Source organism: Canis lupus, chromosome 1, assembly GCF_003254725.2.
Source record: "Canis lupus dingo isolate Sandy chromosome 1, ASM325472v2, whole genome shotgun sequence".
Lineage (NCBI taxonomy): Eukaryota > Metazoa > Chordata > Mammalia > Carnivora > Canidae > Canis > Canis lupus.
Window position 1 is genome coordinate 34,556,702 of NC_064243.1, and position 8,403 is coordinate 34,565,104.

Genomic DNA, 8,403 nt, shown 5'->3' on the forward strand with positions numbered 1-8,403 from the left:
CCCTTGACTAGAGCTCTGAGTATGCTAGAAAAACACAGTCCTCTTGTGAATTATCAAGGTCTAGCCTTTGGGGGTGGGAGAGAGTACCAATATTTATTTGGAGGTAAATGGAGTTATTTTTAAAATGGCAAAAAAAAAAAAAAAAAAAAAGGAAGGAGAACAATCGGTTCAAATTTTCCATTATAATGAAAGTACCGGAAACAAGCCTTTTTATGTTCATTTTAGGCCTAAGAAACTGTGCAGAGAATAAGGCTTTTGCAATGTCAGTTGCACACACTGCTTCCTGTGAGAATTCTAAGCCATTACAGGTGTCCTGAGGCCTCCAGCGAAACCTATTATCAGGTTATTCCTCCGGTCCCCTCGAAGCCACCCGCACTGCCCCCTACCCCACACATATTATTGCTCGGCTCCTCTAAGCGTCTGTTAAGGACCCTCTGTCTTCTCTGCACTCCCGAGGTTAAAGTACCCACTTTCCCCCGGCGAAGCCTGTAAAAGCTTTCCCATTAGAGAAGACTAGTTCCTGCAGTCCTTTTCGGTTAGATGCTTTCAAGTCAGAGATGAGAGGAGCCACTTGAAGAAAACCCTTCTTCCCCTCCTCCCTTTTCCCACTGGAAGCCACGTCCCTGAAGGACACCACCACCCGGGGGCACTTCCTGACCTTCTACTCCCTCACCCAATTTGGGCTTGGAGGGTTGGGGTCGCATTTTCCCGTGTCCTCTGCTGCACTGGATGTGTTATGTAAGAGGGACAGAACGCGAGAGGCACATGCGTATAAAGCGCACCGATCTGTGATAACAGCTGGGGTGGCAGAGCTAATCTGGAGTCTCCCCCACCCAACACGACAGACACCACACGTCCATCACCCCCCCCCCCCCACACACACACACACACACACAGAGCAATGTTTTCCTGTCTCGCCCCTACCACCACCCGACGCACGGAATGGGAAGGCGGGGGGAGGGGTGGAGGGAGGTGAGAGCAGCGGCGGCGGCGGCGGCGGCAGCACATCTGCTTTGATAGCAGCCGGCGGAGCCGCCGCGGCAGAGAGCCCCTCGTTAACCCCCTTCCTGTGGCCGCACCACGTCATGGAACATTCCCGGAACGGGCCAACGTTCCACCCACTTCAGGGAACAGACATAAAGGCGCAGACCCAGCTCCCCACAGTGCAGAGCGCAAACACACATGTCCCTTCCCGGTCCCCGGGCAGACGCACAGACCAACACGCATGCAAACCGCCCCCACCCGTCTCCGCGCGCCCCCGGCCGGCCCGACGCGCCGGGAGCCGCTGTGCGGCCGCTGCACCCGCGAGGCGAGGGCGCCTCCGCCTGAACCTTCCATCGAGACAGTCCCCTCCTCGCTCGCTTCCTTCCTTCTCTCCTTCTCTCCTCCTTGCTTCCTTCCTTCCTTCCTTCCCTCCTTCCTTCCTCGCTCGGGAGGAGAAAGGAGTCACTGAAATGCCAACCGCTAGCGCCTTCGCCGCGCTCGCTCGGCCGCAGGCCGGCGGCCCGGCCCCCGCGCCGCCCGCCCGCCGCCCGCCCCCGGCCCGCGCCGCACGCCCGCCGCCCGCCGCCCGCGGCCCCCTCCCCCGCTACCTGACGACGGGCGGCCGGCGGCCGCGGCAGCCGCAGCGGTGGCCGGCGGTGCGCGCCGGTGCACGTCCCTCATTAGTACCCAGGCACATTCCTGCCGCCGGCGCTCCCGCGCGGCCCCCTCCCCCCAGGACATTACGCAAAGCAGCCTCCCCTCATCTGCATAGATCCTCGGCCAGGGTATTCCCCGCATTTCCCGGCGCGCCGGACCCCCCGGGCGAGGTCTCCCCCGTCCCCGCCCCCTCCGACCCTCACCCTCGGGCCGCCGCCAAGGGGCCGGGGGCGCGCGCCGCGACGGGCGACCGAGGCCGGCGGACGCGATCTCGGCATAAAGTGAAACAAGCTCCCGAGGCGAGGGGAGGCAGGAAAAACACGGCGCCCGCGCCCGGGCCACTTACCGCGCCGAGGAACCTAGATTCCCGCCGCTCCGCTCTCCCGAACGGCCGGTCCGCCCTCCTCGCACCCCGGGGCTGCACCCGGCACCCCAGAGTCCAGGCGTGCAGGAACAGTGCTAAGGAGCCGGGAGACCCTCCAAGTTGCTCCAGGCTCGGGGGAGCCTCCAGGTCCAAGACCCAACTTGGCAAAGACTTGTGCCACGGTCCCCGCAGATGTTCCGGCGGAGACCCTCCTCCGGCGGGGACGCAGCGCCCGGCGGCGCCCCGCTCCGCTCCTCTCCACCCTCTCACCGCCAGCCCGCCTCCCGCCGGCCGCCCGCCTCCGGTCCGCGAGCCCCTCGGGCGGCTGTCAGCTCCCGGCCGCCGCCGGGTGACCCGGGCGGGAGGAGGGCGCGACGCGGCGGCCCGAGCCCGAGCGGGCGAGGGGGATCCTCGCAGCCGCGGCGGCCGCTCACCTGGAAAGTCACCGCTGAGAAGGAGGAGGAGGAGGAGGAGGACGGAGAAGAGGAGGAGGGAGAGGAGGAGGGAGAGGAGGAGGAGGAGGAGGAGGAGGAGGAGGAGGAAACCCCCCTGGTGCCCTTGTTCTCGCTGGCGCGGCGGCCGCTCCTCGCCAAGGCTGAGCGTGTCTGGTGGGGGGTGTCTGGTAGCATTTCCTTAAGGACAGAGGGAGGGCGGGCGCGGAGGGAGGGAAGAGATCCCGACCGCCTGCCCGGGCTCCTCTTGCCTTTATTTATTTTTCTGACACTACGCGGGGACGGGCCCGGGGCGCGGGCCGCGGGGCTCGCGAGGGAGCGCGAGGCCCGGGCCGCGAGCAGGCTGCGTGCGGGAGCCGCAGCGGCCGCCTCCCCTCCCGGGCCGTGGACGCACCGGGTTATTCCTGGCAGCGCCTCCCCGAACAGAAGTTACTAGGAGGAGTGCGCGGCGAGGGCGGGCGCGGGGGGAGGCGGAGGGAGGGAGGGAGGGAGGAAGAGGGAGAGACTCAGCCAGCGACGTCATCGGATCCCCCAGCGCGTCCCAGGGAGGGAGGCTGAACCAGAAAAACCAGTCTGGAGCCCGAGAGCGAGAGCGGGATGTGCGGCGCGCGGGGCGGCGGGGAGGGAGGGAGCGAGGCGGGGAGGGAGGCTACGGCGAGGGCAGGGCCGGGCCCCGCTGCGGCCGCTCGGGCCGGGGAGACCGCGGCCGCGCTCCGCTCGCTGCGAGCGGGGAACTCCCCCGAGAGCCGCTCTCTGCTTGTCAGGCAAAAAAAAAAAAAAAAAAAAAAAACACTTGGGCGTCTCTAGGAGCCTGAGAATTTCCTTTAGGGACGTGGAAACCGCCCCCCTCCCCAACTTCCTCATTTCCCCCTTAAAATCTAATCGTTCCCTGTCTTGATGACACACGGAATTAGAGAATAATTAGTATTGTCATCGGGATTCTGGCCGTGTACCTCTGACCCCTTTCCTCTCCCTCCCCCAGCCTCCGCTCACGGTTCTGTTAGGGTCAAAAAAAAAAAAAAAAAATCAGACTCGCTGCCGGCGGCGTTTCTGGAGCTCTGCAAAGCTTTTTCCTAGCTCTTTCCGTGCCCCTGCGGAAGCGCGAACTTTTCACGCGCCTGAAATGCCCCAACTGCTCTCCCTGGGGTCACTCACCAGGGCGCCCGGGGCGCACCCAGCTCGCGGCGCGCGGCCGGCCCCCGCGGGGGATTCCAACCCGCCGGGGCAGCGGCCGGTTCCTGGGGGGTCTGGCCGGCGCGCGGCCTCGCCTGGAGGACCCGCGAGCGGATCGCAGCCCGCGCGGGGAGCGCGGGGAGCGCGGGGCCCGGGGGCGGGGGAATCCCAGGCGAGTGGGGACCGGGGCCCTGGGCTTCCTCCCCGACCCGGCGACACCCGGGGGACACCGGGGCTCCCTCCAGCCGCTCCCCTGCGTGCGTGCGGACTCGTGTGCACCCTCGGGGGAGGCTCCCCGGAGGCCGCGGCGGGTGGCTGCAGGGCCGGGCGGGCGCCGGCAGCGCGGCCTCCGGGGGGTCTGCCTGCCGGGCGCGGACCGCGCGCCGCCCCTCCAGGGCTCCGGAGCCGCGGCGCAGAGCCGAGCGGAGCCCAGCGCCCCGGGCACTGGTGGCCCCGGTGGCCCCGGCGGCCTCCCCCTCCCCCTCCCCCTCCCCCGCGCATCCTGCCGCCCCCCCGCCCCCCCCGGCCGCGCCGCCGCCCTGCCCCGGGCGGAGTAAACAAGAGACGCGCAAGATTTGACCTGGCGCGACCCGGATTTCTGGCCGGGGTTCCCCCTGAGCAGGTGACTCCGTGGGAGGGGTGGAAATTCGTCTCTGGAATTCCGGGCCAGAGACGCTCGCTGTGCCTCTGCTTTTAAGGCAGGTATTTCACCGACAACTGCGGAATGTTTTGCGTCTCAAGTTTCAGATTTCGCGGAAAGGCACCAAATGTCAGGCTGTATCAAGTATTCCCTTCCCTTTTCATTAAAAACGAACACGTTAGATGGGAGGACAGCCCCCTAAATGACTTCCACACTAGCACTGCCGGTTTCGGTTTTGGTTTGTTCTGTTTTTCATTTCGACCTATAATCAGTTTGTTTCTCAGGTCCCGGTGCACTGGTGACATTGCCGTGAAGGAAGACCCTGCAAAATAAAGCGGCGATATCTTTTTTTAGCGGTTTTTTTTTTTTTCAAAGGAGAAAAAATCTGAGTAATTTGGAATAAATTTCACTGTATCCTTTTAGATTGATCTCATTTAAATTCAGGGCCTACTTCCACTAAACCGGCTTCTTCCATTGTATAAGTTCTTGAATTTTCAGCCTTTCTCCACTTAACTTGAAGCACTTAATAAAAACTCTCCCATCATCGTTTTCTCTTAAATGTATGCCGTTGCATTTTTAAACATCCATTTGAAACGCAAAACATGATTTTCAAAATGTTTTTTTTCACTTCCAAACCCACCTGCTACATACTCCCAGAGCCCATTTTATTTAATTGCTTAATAGAGAAGATTAAGCAGTTTCTTTAAGAATCCAATTTCCCTTCAGCACACACAACAGCAGCTGCCCAAACTCCCAGAAACTAGGCAAAGGAATAGTAGGCAGAGTTTTGCTTCACTAGAATGAATGTTAGTTGAAATTGTGTCTCTTTAAAAGAGGAGATTAAGTGGCATAATGTGAATATTAAGGTATTTAGCTAATTGGGCAGGTAAAAAAAATTTTTTTAAAAAAAGCAAATATACGTCAATTTTGATGACCTGATTTCACCACCAAAGAGGACCCTTAAAGGCAGTGTTTCATTGAACTTTATTACCCTGTTCCAAAATCATCAAACTCTAAAGGAGATAGTCTGAATTGAGTTGAAGCAGAATGTGTGAATATGTGTAAACTAGCTACCATCCCTTCAGCTTGGGAAAAATCACTATGTTGAAGTAAATGCATCCCTGTCTCCAGCTGCTAATGCAGCAACAGGTTTGTCCAGTTGCTTAAAAGCAAGTGCAATATAGTAACAGAAAAACAAAACAACTCTTTCCAGAGAACCTCCAGAGAAGAAATCAGCAATGGTAAACTGTGCACTCAGCCCTAGGAGGGTCTAAGGAAAGTGAGGTTGGGTGGGGCATAGCCCAGCCAGTTTGGACACCCATATGGAACAGCAGCAGTCAGGTAAGAACTTTCTTTTCATAAGCTTTCTTACGGCTTCTCAATTTCAAAGGGAAAGAAAATCTGGTGATCTGGAATAAGAGGTATTAAGAAAGTAAAATAATTAATGTCCACATGGCTGTATGGCATTTTTTTCAGAGTCAGAAATCACCTTGGATTTTAAGCACTTTCATTTAAAAAATACTTATTACTAACCTGCCATGTGCTGAAGGTACTTAGGATGCATCAGTGAACAAATCAAAGATGCCCACTTTCCTGAAGCTTGTAGTCTAGTGGGGTAAGGGGGAGAGATGGAGGCGGAAGAGGAGACAAAATAAACAAGAGATATAGGGTATATAACTGTGGAAGGTAAAAAGAGTTATGGGGGAAAACATGAAATAAATTAAGGGATGTGGGTGGGGTAAGATGTGTTGCTGTATTAAATAGGGAGGATCAGGTTACACGTGCCACTTCTCAAAAGTGACATTTTTGCCAATAATTAAAGGGAATGGTTTAGTGGTAGATCTAGCTGGAGTAAAGAGGCTTAACACAGAGTGAACAGCTAAGATAAAGCTCTAAGACCAGAGCAAGCCCAGCATGTTTGTAGACCTCAAGGGAAACACTGTGACTGGAACAGAAGGTGACAGCCAGTGAACAGAACAGCCTCGTAAACCACTCAGAAAGGGCTTTTCTTACTCAGGAAAACGCTTGATAAAGGCAGGTTTATGGCCTTTTGCCAGCCAGTCCCATCAAATCTGAATCTTTGCGGGCCTAGAAACCTGCATTTTTAGCAGATAATGCAGTTTATACTTAAGCATTCTTAAACTCAAGACCTACTGCCACAGAGCATAAAGACCTATACATCCAGGCACGAGACTTGAGTACCAGGAGACATTGTACGTAGAGCTTCAGAACCAGGCATGTCCATGTTACTGATCAGTTGCAAGTTTAAATCCTCATCTCAGACTGGTGTAAGAATGAGAAGGACTTCATGGACTGGTACAGCTAGAAGTCAAGAACCAAATTCCTAGTCAGCCCACTCCTGGGGCTCAAATGATCTTACCCTGATCTGTTTGCCCTCTCTCAGCTCTTCCTACCCCTCTGCTTCACTTTACTCTTTAGACAAACATTCTGCAGGGTGATGGCAGCAGTCCCAGTTTATCATTTTCCCAATTTAGCAATCCCAGTGGGAAAAGACCTTCTTCCCAGATAATTCAAGGCAGCCTAGTCAAGTCCTTGGGCTTGGGTGGTAGGGTAATCTGATTACTCATACCTAGACCTGGAGTTGAGGGGGGGTATGTGTGCGGGTATGGGCCTCATGGAAAGAGCAGTTCCCCAAAGAAAGAAGAGGAGTCGTAGTGGGGGGGGGGGGGTGTCCACTATATCCCTTAAATTACTGGCCTTAGTTTCTCTATTTTTAAAGTTAGGGAATTGGTCAAGATGACGTGGCTAACTCCTTATGGCTATAAATTCTATGTAAATCACTGCAATAAATCTCTCCACAAAACTGTGTAAAATGAATTAACTACCATGCCATTCCCTCAGATAAATTTATAGTACTATAAATAAGACTCTAAAGGGGTTACCTGCCATAGAGTTCTGATGAGTAAATGGAATATAGCCTTCGGTCTTAGTAAAGAGTGATGACTTAGCACTGCCTTACTGATGCCCCGCCCACTTTCTACTCACCTGCTTTACTTGGTATATGGAGAAGAATTAAGCAGTTTCATGACTTGTACGGTGTGAAGAAAACATAGGACTCCAAAAATTAGTTGAAGAAAAGAATTTTGAGGGAGAATTTGCCTGTCTGTTGAATCGTTCTTAGGATACAAGCCAAACACTCTAATATGGACCAGTCTCTTTATTCCATTATAACATCCATTCATTGGGGAGTAGAGGGAGGAGGTGGTAACTAAGGACCAATCACCTGGAGCCATACTTTCTGAGACTGAAGGTGACATCTGTTAGGATTGAAGGATCAAGTGTTCATCCTCTTGGCTTTCATAGGATGGGCAGAGCTCATAGACTTCCAACCAACCACATATCACCCCATACTCCAGAGTTTCTTTAGGTATATTTCAAAGACCAAAGACTACCAGTAACAACATCTCTTGAAATGCTTTTTGTAAAAGTCTGGGCCACCCCCTAAATTTGTAAAATTGGAATCCTCACAGAGCCTGAGAAACTCCATGGTACATAAACAGTCTCCCCTACCTGTGACTCCAATTCTCATTAAAGCCTGAGAAACATTGCTTTACACTTTGCCTCTATGATTGAAATGGGGCTAGCTGACTGCCTGAGAAACCCCTTCTTCCCACTTTATCACATTCCTCAGGCTTCATGTGATCCCTTATGACAAGTTAGCCCTTTTTATTCTTCAAAGATATTCTTCTGGCTCTTATTTTAACCAGATCTCATCTGTGTAAACATATGTTAAGAAAGAAAAGGGTCCCAGTGAATGAACCAAGGCTGGGTATGAGAAGAAAGGAGAGATGACAAAGGTCTGTGGGGCACAGAAGTAGGAATGCACAGTAAGGAGAAGGGTGAGAGAAGGTAAGTTGGTGGGAAAGAACAGAATGCAAATAAACACTGATGATTTTCTGGTTTAGTTTAGGACTAGCCATGTCCACAGTTTATGGAAGGGTTCTGCACATTTAAGCAGTCCAAATTGCTAGTAGACTAGCTTCTTACATTCTCGAGAGCACTCAAGGGCTGCCCACATCAGATCTTTATCTTAAGGGAAGATAGGAAAACCAGAAGACTGGAGAACAAAAAATCTTATTAGGAAACAGTAGTAGGAATAAGACTGTCTGGGA

The 8,403-nt window shown here is 54.3% G+C and overlaps 1 protein-coding gene across 4 annotated transcripts in view; it reads right to left on the bottom strand.

Annotated features, from left to right (window-relative positions):
• HIVEP2 (HIVEP zinc finger 2) overlaps positions 1-4,284 on the bottom strand; it is a 194,464-nt gene extending 190,180 nt beyond the window's left edge. The window contains exon 1 of one of the 4 annotated variants that reach the window (XM_035700836.2): positions 4,211-4,284. The gene's annotated coding sequence lies outside the window, so the exon portion shown is untranslated. Of the gene's footprint in view, positions 1-1,592; positions 1,716-1,987; positions 2,126-2,439; positions 2,547-4,210 lie in introns of those variants that run through there. The other 3 variants (XM_035700833.2, XM_025422439.3, XM_035700830.2) reach the window with 3 other exon arrangements.
• Positions 4,285-8,403: the final 4,119 nt, after the last annotated feature.